The following is a 12,904-nucleotide window of genomic DNA, read 5'->3' as shown; positions in this document are numbered from 1 at the left end:
GAGCATGTGGGGGAGGGTACTTGAGCAGCGTCCTGAGCATGTGGGGGAAGGGTACTTGAGCAGCGTCCTGAGCATGTGGGGGAAGGGTACTTGAGTAGCTTCTCCACTCTTGTACTTGTTGTCCACCCTTGTTGGAGCCTGAGATGACCCACAGGTAACCGACCCACAGGTAACCGCCACCTCACAGCACCCAGTTGTCTGAAGGATAACAGGTAGGCGACTCACCCCCCTCCACTTCAGATGGCCCCAGGGACTGGCACACAGGAAGCTTTTTTATATACCCCATGGTAGACAGGATAATGGCCCCCAAAGATGTCCACGTGGTAATTCCTGGAATCTGTGAATACATTACCTTATGTTGCAAAAAGAACATTGCAGTGTGGTTTAAGTTGAAAATATTGAGATGCAGAGATTATCCTGGGTTAGCTGGGAGTGCACAGATCACAAAGGTCCTTAAAAGTGCACGAGGGAAGTGGGAGAGTTTGAGAACAGGTGTTGCTGGGGCGCAGGTGGGAAGCCAAGGATGTGGGCAGCCTCCAGAGGCTGGAAAAAGCCAGACAGCAAATGGTATCCTCTGTAAGGAAGGTAGCACTGCTGACACTTTCATTCTGGCCCAGTGACACCCGGTTTGGACTTCCGACCTCCAGAACTGAAGATGACAAATCTGTGTTGTTTTAAGCCACTAGGTTTGTTAGAGTCGTAAATAGGAAGCCGACGCAGCCTCCTTGAGAGATTGCTTCCTTCTGCCAGTAGGAGAGCTCTAATGGCCCCTTCCCAAAGAGTAGGGGTGGTAATTGTTACTGTCTCCCACGGGGCTGCACAAATATGGGACAGCAAGTGACAAGACTGGCTTTCCTGCTGCCACGGTCTGTTCTGAGGGAAGAGCCACCAGCCTTTGAAAGCCACACGGTAGGCAGGAGGCATCTGCAGCCACACTGCTGTCCAGTGCCCCCTAGAAACTGTAATCTGACAGCTGGCACCCCTTCTGTGTTTGCCGGTCCCAGGGCCTTTTGGGTGCTTCCTTCAGTCTCTGCTCTCTCCTGCTCCCCCTAAAATCCCAAGTCGGATTGAGTTGGGCCCCCACACTGCATATCCGCTGGCTACTCCAGCACATGCACCTCCTTCCATTGCTGGCAAAGGCCCACAGACTATATTTTACCCATTTCCCCAGCGGTGTTTCCTACCCACTCACACCTACCAGAGCTACAAGTGAAGCAGATGAGCCCCCTGCGCCCCCACCCGCTTCTGCAGGAGAAAGGGAGCCACCCTCCCCTGCTCCCCAGCGCCGCCTGGAGGCCGCTCCTCTCATGCACCATGACTCAGTGTTTCTGCTTCTTAACATTCACTTTCAAGCCCGTTTCTTCGCTTAATCCCTTGCCATTTTCCAGTAGTATTAATTTTTCTTTACTTTAATGCCAGTCCCTGAAGCATATTCATTCTTGTTCCCTTGTCAGGAAAGCTCACAGATGTTCTGCCTGATAACCCCGGAGCCCATTTCTTTCAGGGCCTGGCAGGTCATCCTTCCTTTGCAGAGTCCGGACGCCAGCCTGCTTTTGTTCCTTGCCTTGCAATGTCACCACCATCCCGTTGTCTCTGCTGCTTTCTATGCCTGACCCCAGGATCAGGTACACATGGGTGTATCAGGCAAGCCTAGTCCAAAGATGGAAACCACCACGGTTCTTTTAACAGAGAAATTTATTATGAAGAATTGTTCATTTGTTAATAAAGAGCTAAAAGAACAAAAGAAAATGGTTGTGTGCCAGGAGGTAGCCACTGTGGGACGCCACTGTCATCCCTGAGGTTGAAATGCACTCTGTGAAGAGGGCACCAGTTGGTTGCTGGGGTGTGTCTGAACCCAGAGAAGGGATCCAGAGTCCTGAGGAGAGGGACTGGCCAGGTGGTGCAGACACTGATAAGGGTGTGAATGAGGTTGGGCCTTTGAGTGTTGGACAAATTGCACATGGGATATAGCTGTTTCTTCGGGAACAAACTAATTTATGAGATTCCATCGCCACGAATAGGAAGTAGAACCTACCTTCTCTCTCTTAGGGTTGCCAGATTTAGTAAATAAAAATCCAAGATGCTCAGTTAAATTTAAATTTCAGATCAACAACAATCAAATTTTTGATATAAATATGCCCCATACAATATTTGTGACTTACTTAATGATAAAAATGTTTCTGTTGGAGCTTGTAGATGGATGCTGGTAAGCACAGACGTGAGGACGTGTGGAACTGTGTGAAGAGGCATCTGTGTCTCAGCTCTGACTCCCTATCTTGAAAAAGAAATGATTTTTTTTCACTCTGTCACAGAATGAATAACATTCTATGAACAAACATGGACAAACAGAACCCTAGCTTATGTGGCTTATTTCAGAGGCTTTGACAGTCCAAGCAGTCGCTCTGGCTGTCCCTGGGACACTCTGCTAGAGGTGGAGGTGGTCAGGAGGCTTCGGGTCACCTGGCCCCAGGGCTTCTTTCCATTCCTTCTCCTTTCTCTCCGTCAAGGACTCTCCTTTTGTAGTCTGGTGTTCAAGGCCTGCCCAGCTGACACCCACCCACTTGGGCAGTCTCCGATCTCATTTCAATGCCAGCTCCTACTCAGTACTATTCCAAAGAGAAAGCGCAGCCTTCCCCAAACAGACATGCTTGTTTATTGAGAAGAGCGCGCATAGGGGATGATTATATTCCCTTAATAACAGCTGAATGAGAGGAGACATAAACCCTCAAACAGTCATAAATCCCCCTCTGAGATAGGATCAATGTGCCTTTTATTTACCAAAAATGGAAATAGCTACAATATTTCTCATTGTGAAACTAATACATGTTTATTGTAGAAAGTTCAGGAAAAAGAACATAGACTAAAATTAAAATTATGAATATCCATCAGCTTACATTTTGGAATATAACTTTTCAGGCATCTTACTAAGTGAACATACACACGTGCATGTACTCACACACCCCATTTGTTGTGATTTTATTAAAAAAATTGTGTATTACTCATGTTAGCTAAGTTTTACTGCAGCAATAAATTAACTCCAGATTCTCAGTGGCTTAATAAAACAAAGATTTATTTCTATTCATGATACTTTCCCAACATAGGTTGGCAGGGTCTCTGCCTTACACAGTTAACCAGCAAGCCCAGGCTAGCAGACTTCACTGTCTTATAATTGTACAACTGGACTGCATGCCCTTTCTGTTTGCTGAGGAAGGAAAGAGAGCCTGGGGAATCAAGCATCAGCCTTTTGCTCCCTGGGCCCAGAAATCACACCAGCCCCTCTGCACACACTCCATTGGTGAGAACTAGTCATGTGATCCCATCTGTCATCAATGAAACTGGAAAGGCTGGCTTTCTGCAGGCCCCAAAGAGGAGCAGGATCATATATTGGTGAATACTGACCATATCTCCCACACGTGGTTTCATATTATACATAATAATTTATAGTCCACTGCTTTCAGCTAACGATTTGTCACAAGCATCTTTCCACGGATATCATCATTAGCTTTAGTAGCTGCTAGCACCACACAATAATTTATAGAAATAATCCCTTATTAATGATTTTGATGATTAGGTTGGCTTATTTTTTTTCTAATGAAAACATTGCTGTCAATAATATTCTTAAACTTAGTCTTTGCACATTTGCTGGAATTTTTTTCCTAGTATGAAATTTTTGAAATGAATGTTCCTGTTCAAAAAATATGCACATTAAAAAAAAATTGGTAATATACTGATAAAAAGCTCTTCAGAAAAGATGAACTAATTGGATCCTGAGAACAGTGGTCGAAGTGCTTATTTTCCTACACTGTTCTCAGGACTACATATTAAAATGCTCTGTTAATGAAATCAATATAAAATGATGTTAATTTTAAATGTTGTTTCTTTTCCTGTGACGACAAAAAATGTAAATGTGTTTATTAGACCTTGAGAAACTTACTTTGTAAATTAACTCCTTGGACTGACTGTCTTTTTATTTATTAGTGAGAGCTCCTTGTATTTTAAGTATATCAGCATTTTATAAAATATTTTGTAAGGATTTTTTCAATATTTTATTTGTCTTATAACTTTTTATGGGATTTTTAATTGTAAAGAATTTTAATTTCTAAATTATCTATTATTTTCCATTTTGTGTAACTAAATGGCATAATTATCACAAGATTATAAATAATACCTATGTTAATTGTTTTAATTAAAAAATTCAAACATGGCTTGGCGCTGGTAGCTCAGTGAGCAGGGCGCCAGCCACATACATGGAGGCTGGCAGGTTCAAGCCTGCCCAGGACCTGCTAAACAACAATGACAACTGCAATAAAAAAAAATAGTGGGACGTTGTGGCCAGTGCCTGTACTCCCAGCTACTTGGGAGGCTGTGTTAAGAGAATTGCTTAAGCTTAAGAGTTTGAGGTTTCTGTGAGCTGTGGCACCATGGAACTCTAACCAGGGTGATATAATGAGACTGTCTCAAAAAACAAAACAAAACAAAACAAAACAATTCAAACATTTAGGCTGGGAGCAGTGGCTCACACCTATAATCTGGGAGGCTGAGGCAGGTGGACTGCTTGAGCTCATGAGTTCAAGACCAGCCTGAGCAAAGAGTGAGACCTCCACCTCTAATAAAAATAGAAAAACTGAGGCAAGAGGATTGCTTGAGCCCCAGGTGGAGGTTGCTGTGAGCTATGATGCCATGGCACTCTACCCGTGACAGCTTGAGTCTCTGTCTCAAAAAAAAAAAAAAAATTCAAACATTTAGAATACCTGTAAATTATTTTGGTACAAAGACAAAGGTAGGGAAATAAGCATATTTTAAAAATGGAATAAGGTAGAAATATAACCTTATCCCTTTCATTTGTTATGTCATCCTTCTCCTCTACCCCAAATGTTACTTTTGTCACTTATTGGATGTTTATATGTATTCTGGACAATGATATATGTTTTCTGTTACTGCTAAAACTCTTGCAGTGTATCATAATGTGGTTTAAAATTGAGAAGGGGAATTCTTCTTTCTCATTCCACTTTATCAAAACCTTTTGAGTATACTCATGCATTTTTTTCTCTTTCAGATCAATGGTTCTCATGATTTTTGGCTTCAGGAGCTCTTTACACTTTTGAAAATTAGTAAGAACCTCTAAGAATTTTTGCTTTCTTGTTATGCCTATTGATATTTACCTGCTGGAAATTAAACTGAGAGATATTTAAAATATTTATTTACCAAGATATGTAAAAATAAATACAATGTAACTGTTAACACATTAACATAAATAATATAATTTTATAAATCATAGCTACAATTTTCAAGGCAAAACATTGGTAAAGACAAGACTATTTGATTCTTATGTCTGATTCAGCATTCAGTATATTGCCATGTGTTGTTTTGGTTAAAGGATATAAAGAAAATCTGACCTCACACAAATAAGTAGTTGGAAGAGGAAGGAGTATTTGAATAGACTTTTCAGGCAAGTGTGGCTATTCTTCTTTGATACTAAATCAAAACTGAACGAGTGGTCATTTCTTAAAGGTATTTCTTTGCAATATGGCATCTGAAATTCTATCAAGGAACTTTTTGTTCTCTTGCATTAAAATTCACTGGCCTATCTTATCTTTGAGTAAATCTTTTATCCATGATTTTATAATGGAATGTATTGGTAATTTGGAAAATACTGGTTCACTAAGTTATGCAGGTCACCTAATGTTGGCATGTTGGATAATACAAAATTTTAAAAATCACATTCACGAATGACATCATGGGTCCTGTCTTTTACTGGTATCCGTCTTGCAGGCTTCCTGCAGTGCGACTGCCCGGGCTATGTTGGTCTTCTCCAGACATTGCAGGTTGGTTATTCGCCCTATGACACTTCAGTGGCTTTGTCATTTTCTGTTTAAAAAGCTGTAAAACACAACTTTTGGCTTTCAAAGAGCTCATCATGCCTACATTTAAATATTCATTTTTTTCTTTAAATACTGAATGATTGCTTTCAAAATGATGCAACAACTTAACAGGGACCAGAATACTATTTGAAATTACCTTCTTGCATAGGACACAGTAAGGTAAATTATTAACATCTGTAAAGCGAAGGGAGCAAGAATGTTTCTCATGTTATTGTATTCTTTTTCCCCACTTCATTTGGCAAAGTTTCCTGTTTTTCAGTCTCTAATAGGTCTGTTTCATCTTTCTGCAGAATCTTTAGACTTAGATGGGGCAGTTGTTTGTTGAGAAAACTAGTTTTTCAATTTTGTATACACCAATAAGCCATCTGTAAATATAAGAAAAATAATTTCTAGGTAGTATTTCTTTTATTTTTGAATTAAAAGTTCTATTTTAAAATAAATTTTAGGTAAAAATATATGTAGAAACTTTTCCAAAAAGCCTTAAGTATTATTGCACAATCTGACAAGTTGCATTATTTCTGTTGACTTTTTCATAGGCACAAATAAAACTTTGGCATTTTAAAGTAATGATATATATAGGATGGTAAATGTCATTGCAGAGATAATACATAGGAAGTAGTAAGACCATGCAGAACACAGTACAACACAGAGAATGAACTGAACTACACCCCAAATGTATATATTTATTCTCTAAACATACTATCTTAGAATATTCTAAAAAACACACGAATGTGCAAACACACCTTCCATTAGCTGTCAAAGTTGACATCATTATATGTCATCTAGCCTCTGGAAAATGCAGCTGTTCACTTGTGAATGAAGGAAAATGGCGGCCAATCCCTTACTAATATGAAAATAATTTTGACCTGGTCGACCCGGATCACTCAGGGGTGCTCTATTACATTTTAATAGCCACAGCTTTGGAGAACTTTATCATTACTTTAATCAAATCCAAAAAGTTAATTCTATAGGGAGTTTGGTTGGGATGACTTTGGAATTGACACCTTACATTTCTTTTTTGTCCTTTAGCTAAGTTTCATAATTTTTATGTAATACTTCCCAAGTCTTAGTAAATATGTTACCAAGTTTTTCATATATTTTTGTTGTATCCCAAGCCTTATTTATTCTCATTTTCAAAGTAAATTCTTCTTAGGTGAGTTTGTCTCCTCTAACAACCTCAATTAAAAAAAAAATTTGTATGACTCTCAAACCTGGTCATTGCCTCAGCTGCCCACACATGTATCAGCTCTCTGCTTGATTTTGTCATTATAAGAATTATAAAAGAGTACACATTCATTTCAGGTAAACCAGAAGATTTCCTTTGCAAAAAAAAAAAGCTCATTTCCATGACAACTTGACCATCCTCAGAGTCCCATCCCAAGTTCTCCACTGTCCACAGGACGAAGTCCAGGTCCTCCCTGTGGCAAGGAGCCTCCTTGCTGACTTCTCACCCGCAAGTCCAAAGTCCCAGCACATCAGATTGCTCCCACCTTGGGAACACGCGGTCTGTCCTTCCATGCTTTTTCTCTTCAGCTGAATGCCACCCACTCTTCAAATCTTTCCTTGACATTCACCAAGCCCCTGGCAGAGTTCAAGGTCATCACCTCAGAGCGACCACGTCCCTCTGCAGCGCCTCCGTTCTGACACCACCTCGGCGGATCTTTCTTTCAGTCAATTTCACTGGGCTGTGAGCTCTCTGGGGCCGTGTTCAGTGTTGTGTTTTTTTTGTGATCTCTAGTTTTTGGCACAGAACCTGGAATATTTCTAAACCCTTAAGAGATGCTTGTTGATTAAACAAACAGGATTTTGATTTCTGAGCTTGCAAACTTAACCTGTAAAGTGACAGGAAATCTCACACACATTAATGTAAAGAACTGCCTTTGGCTTACAGGAGAACATGCACTGGAAATTACCAGAGAGCAAATCGTTTACAACCAGTTGTTTTATCGAATGTCTCATGCAGTTTAATTTGGATTGATTACAAAAACCTGGGATTGGATTGATTGGAAAACCTGGGACTAAGGTAGGCTTCAGGAAAACATGGCCCATAATCAATGCACTAATGACCACTTTCAGGTAATTGGGTCACGCCTGAGCAGCCCTGTCCTCCGCCTGCTGTGAAAGTGGCCGGTGGAGCAGCCCACCGACTGCATTCGCCTTTCAAACTATCAACAAGGGAGCTCCAAGCAATCAGATTTTAACAGCCAATTAATCTCTCTGGATGCTGTTTGTGTAGCACTTAGTGAGTTCCACTAAATGAGCTCCCTATGGGGAGAGTTGCCACAGTGATTGGAAGGTGGCTGCCTGCGGGAGACTTGGACTCACAGCTCACAGGCTGGTCGGTGTAAAAACCCAGCAAGCTGCTAGGAAGCCGTGGCCTAAAACTCCTCCGAATGGGTGAACTCCTCATGAGCTCCTAGCTGCCTTTCCTCTAAGACTGGATCGGTATTACCAACAGGAAACCCAGACACCTTCCCTTGCCACGGAAACAGCCTGGAGGTCACGTACCTGACTGCTGAGATCACCTTGTACCAGATTTGAGTCCTGACTTTGCCACTTAGAGGCAGGTGAGATTTAGCTTTTGAAGGCTGGAAAATGACGATAGTAATAGTTGTTACCCCACGGAGTTATTGTGAGGGTTAAATGGGTTAACTTGGCAAAGAACTAAGCCTAGAGCTGAAGCATAGTAGACGGGACCACTGCTAGTCATTGTCAGTGATGTCCAGTGGGGCCCAGGGGTCGGGGAGGGGGGGCAGCCAGCTGGGTGGAGGCACTTCCTCCTTTTCCTTAGCAGCACAGACCCCCAAATCCCATCTCAGCTGGTAAATAGTCCCGGTTTGGAATCCTCCTTAGTGAAAAAGCGAAGGGTAAGAGGGATCTATGTGTCATAGTGGGAGAAGGAGGGGACAGAATCCTTTAACTCAGAACAAAGCACTTCCCGTGTGTGAACGTGTGTCCTACTACCTGGGCGAGGAGAGGTAAGTGCTGTCCACTCCGTCCTGAGCTGGTGGCTTTCTTAGCACGCAAGACAGGACAATAAAAGGAAAATATTCCTCTCCTCCCCTCAGGGAGCTCCTTGAGGGCAGGCATTGTGTTTAATTCATTTTTCTTAACCTAAGCTTTTGATCACCAGGTTAACACACATTGGGAGAAATGCACAAATCATAAAGATATGGTTCCATGAATTTTCACCAAGTCGACATACTTGCGTGACTAGTATCCAGTTCATGAAAAAGAACATTGCAGCCACCCGAAAGTACCTGCTGCCCTGTGTCACCTCCCACCCTGTGTCACCTCCCAGTCATCAAGTGCCCCCCAGAGGTGCTCATTATCTTGCCTTATTCATTTTTTAAAACTTAGAACTGAGCTTAGACCTTAGCCCTGGACATGAAGGATGCTCAGCAAAAGCGTACAGAGGGAAGCAGGGAGGGTCAGGGTGGAGGTGTGCAGGACCTCAGCCCAGCCCCACCCCCTAGGCAGCTCTCTTCTCCTGGGCCATGTGCCAGCGGATGCCACAATGCCTCCCTTTGTCCTTGGCCTCCATTCTGAAGTTCTCTTTTCCTGACCCTTTATACGGGTCTGTGCTGATTCTACCCTCTCAATTGTCCATCTTCTCTCCCCATTCTCTTCTTACCTTTCTTGGTGCTATCACAGGGTTCTAAGTCCTTTTCTACATTATCTGTTAGATTTTCTCATGCCTGTGGACTAAAACTAGAAAATGCAATAATTGGGTGTTCATTGCTGTTTGCTCAACTCAGATCTGGAAGGATGACATATTCATTAGACACATAACCTAGATTCAAGGAGCTGGTAACCAAGTTGGGGAGAAGACACAGGTGAGAAAGGGGAAAGTGAGCCACTGATGATACAAACAGCCCAGAGAAGTCTGTCACATCCTTCGTTACTAATCTTCTAAGCAACAATAACCATTTATACATGGCTTTGAACTGAAGAAAAAAAAATTATCTTAATGAAGAGGACTTACCTTATTTCTAGTAAGATATGACATGAACAACCACAAAATCTTCACCCAGGAATAAGACTGAGAAATGTAAGAATGGCATCGATAAAGAAATGATCCAAAAATTTCTCACAGTCAACATGCATCACTTGCAAGAAGAAAAATAAGATGGTGGTGCCTGTGGCTCAAGGAGTAGGGCGCTGGCCCCATATACCGGAGGTGGCAGGTTCAAACCTGGCCCTGGCCAAAAACTGCCAAAAAAAAAAAAAAAAAAAGAACAAAAATAAGAACTGGATATTTTTCAAAAATAAAAATGGATTTTAGGAGGCAGTAGAACTAAGTACTCAATATTTCAAGAAAAATTAATTTTGAACTTTGAATTTTATACCCAGCCAAACCATCAGCCAAGAAAGAAATAAGAAAAGCAATAGATATTCAAATGATGGTATATTTTCTCTACTATGCACCAATTAAAGGTAAAGGACAATGTAAAATATAAAAGAATAATTCCTCACTCAGGAAGTTGAAGAATAGAAATTCTAAGATAATTTTTTTTTTTTTTTTTGCAGTTTTTGGCCAGGGCTGGATTTGAACCCACCACCTCTAGGATATAGGGCCAGTGTCCTACTCCTTTGAACCACAGGTGCTGCCTGATAATGTTTTTACTACAGGCTGATAAAGCAATTTTTTTCCTCCTCAAATCAGCATTAAGTGGGCTCTAGAAAAATGCCTCCAAAAAGAATAGAAAGGAATCCAACTAACATATAGAGCAAATAAATATTAGGGAAAAAACATAGATATCTTTTCTCAGGAAGAAAAAAAAATCACTTTCAGGAAAAACAAACAATAAAATTTACAAGAAATATTGTGCTTTAGTGCAAAGCAACCCTTTCAGGCCCCTGTAAAGTCTACCCAGCATCTTGTCTCTTACTCCATGCCTGGCCAGGGCTCTGGCGCACACGAATGTGGTTTCTTACCTCTTCTCCAGGTCTTCCTGCGTCTGCCTTCACCCATATAGCCTCACACAGCAGCCAGGTCGTACAAGGTCATGGCACTCCTATACTCTAAACCTCCCCCTCACCTGGGGTTCCTGTCTCAGCCAGAGTAACACAGAGTAACAGCTGCCTTTATAGCCTTCATAGGCCCTGCCTGAGCGGGGCTCTCACTGCGGCTCTGAAATCCTCTCCTGATTCTCTTCTGCAGGTTCACACCACTCCAGCCAGAACGGCCTCCTTGCTTTGATATCTGCTCAATAACCTCACCAAGGCACTACTCACTCTCCTCCCTGGCTGGTGATAATGGGACATAAGATAGGTACTAAGGCCTGCACTTCTGGCCTATGCTGGGCTCCCCAGGACAGTCTGCTGCAGAGCTCCCCTCTGGTTGGGCAGAGGTTTTGTGAGAGCTACGTGGCAGTTGGTGGCTTTTCCCTGTCCCTGCCTCACTTCATTCACTATTCCTACATTTCCCCACCTCCCAACAAATGTCTGCTTCTTAGAGGACCCGATATGACTCAGCCCAATCACACATGGATGGCCTGTTTTATGTCTAAGCCACCACATGTGGTACACTCACATTATGCTTTGTCATTTAAAATATTTGGCCAGCATGGCAAGGTGGCTCATGCCTGTAATCCCAGCCCTCTGGGAGGTCAAGGCGGGTGGATTGCCTGAGCTCATAAGTTCAAAAAAGTTTGAGACCAGCCTGAGCAAAAATAAGATCTCTTATCTAAAAATAGCTGGAGATTGTGGTGGGTGCCTGTAGTCTCAGCTACTACCAGTAGGGAGGCTGAGGCAAGAGAATCTCTTGAGCCCAAGAGTTTGAGGTTGATGTGAACTATGACACCACAGCACTCTATTGAGTCTCTATTTTATGAGACTTTGTCATAAAATAAAATAAAGTATTTGGTCAGTGCTGGCTGGACATTCATGAGGTTACTATCCCTCTGTGTCACCTTGGGAGCAAATAGTGGATTCATGGGGGCAAGAAGGATGGTTCAGGGAACGAGCACATCACCTTTAAGATGAGAAAGGGAGAGAGAGAGAGAGACCACGAGAACAGACAGAAAGAGTCTCCACCCTTTTCTTAGTTATGACTTCTAACCTGTATGGTCACTGAGAGGCCAGGCCCGTCTGTGGCGTTTGCACATGTTGTGTCTGCACCTGCCCCTTCCTGATTTTCCTAGTCAACCCCATGCTTGTGCTCCATGTTTGGCTGGCACACGTGTATGTTGTCTTTAAAAATTCCAGAGTTAGTGAGGGTGGGAGCAGCGCTTTGAGATTCACGACCTTGTCTCAGAGATTTGAATGTAGTTAGAAGAACTTTTGTTTATTTAAGAAAAAATATTAGAGCAGTTTTAGGTTCATGGCAACATTGAGAAAGGTGCAGAGCTATTCTGTACAATTTCCATACCTACACTGCCTCCCCCAGTATCAACACCCCCACCAGAGTGGAACATTTATACCTCCCAAGCACCATAAATCCATCATTTACATTACAGTTTACTCTTGGTGATGAACATTCTGTGGGTTTGGACAAATGTATAACAACACGTATCCACCATAGTTGTATCATACAGAGTAGTATCCTACCCTAAAAATCCTCTGTACTGTGCCTGGTCATCCATCTCACCAGCCCCGTAAGCCCTGGCAAGGGTTGATCAATTTACTGTCTCCGTAGTTCTGCCAAAATGACATAAACTTGGAATCATGCAGCATGCAGCCTTTCCAGACTGGCTTCTTGGACATAGTAACATGCATGGAAGGTTGTTCCATGTTTTTCATGGCTTGATAGCTCATTTCTTTTTAGTGCTGAGCAAAATCCCATGATCTGGCTGGACCATGGTTGATTCCTTTACTTGCCTTCTTTAGGACATCTTGCTGCAGTTAGGAGTAAGCTGCTGCAGGTATCTGTGTGCAGCTTTGTGTGGACCTAGTTTTCCAGCTGGGGCACTTTTAGTCACCTGCATCTCACAAACGGGAGCATGTGGCTCAGACATGAAAAGGGATCTGTCTCAGGTGGCACAGCCGAGCCCCCACATCAAGACCGGGGTCCACTCTGG

Source organism: Otolemur garnettii, unplaced genomic scaffold, assembly GCF_000181295.1.
Source record: "Otolemur garnettii isolate 467f Iridium unplaced genomic scaffold, OtoGar3 scaffold00011, whole genome shotgun sequence".
NCBI lineage: Eukaryota > Metazoa > Chordata > Mammalia > Primates > Galagidae > Otolemur > Otolemur garnettii.
The sequence above is the reverse complement of the archived record's forward strand: the minus strand, read 5'-3'. Positions refer to the sequence as shown.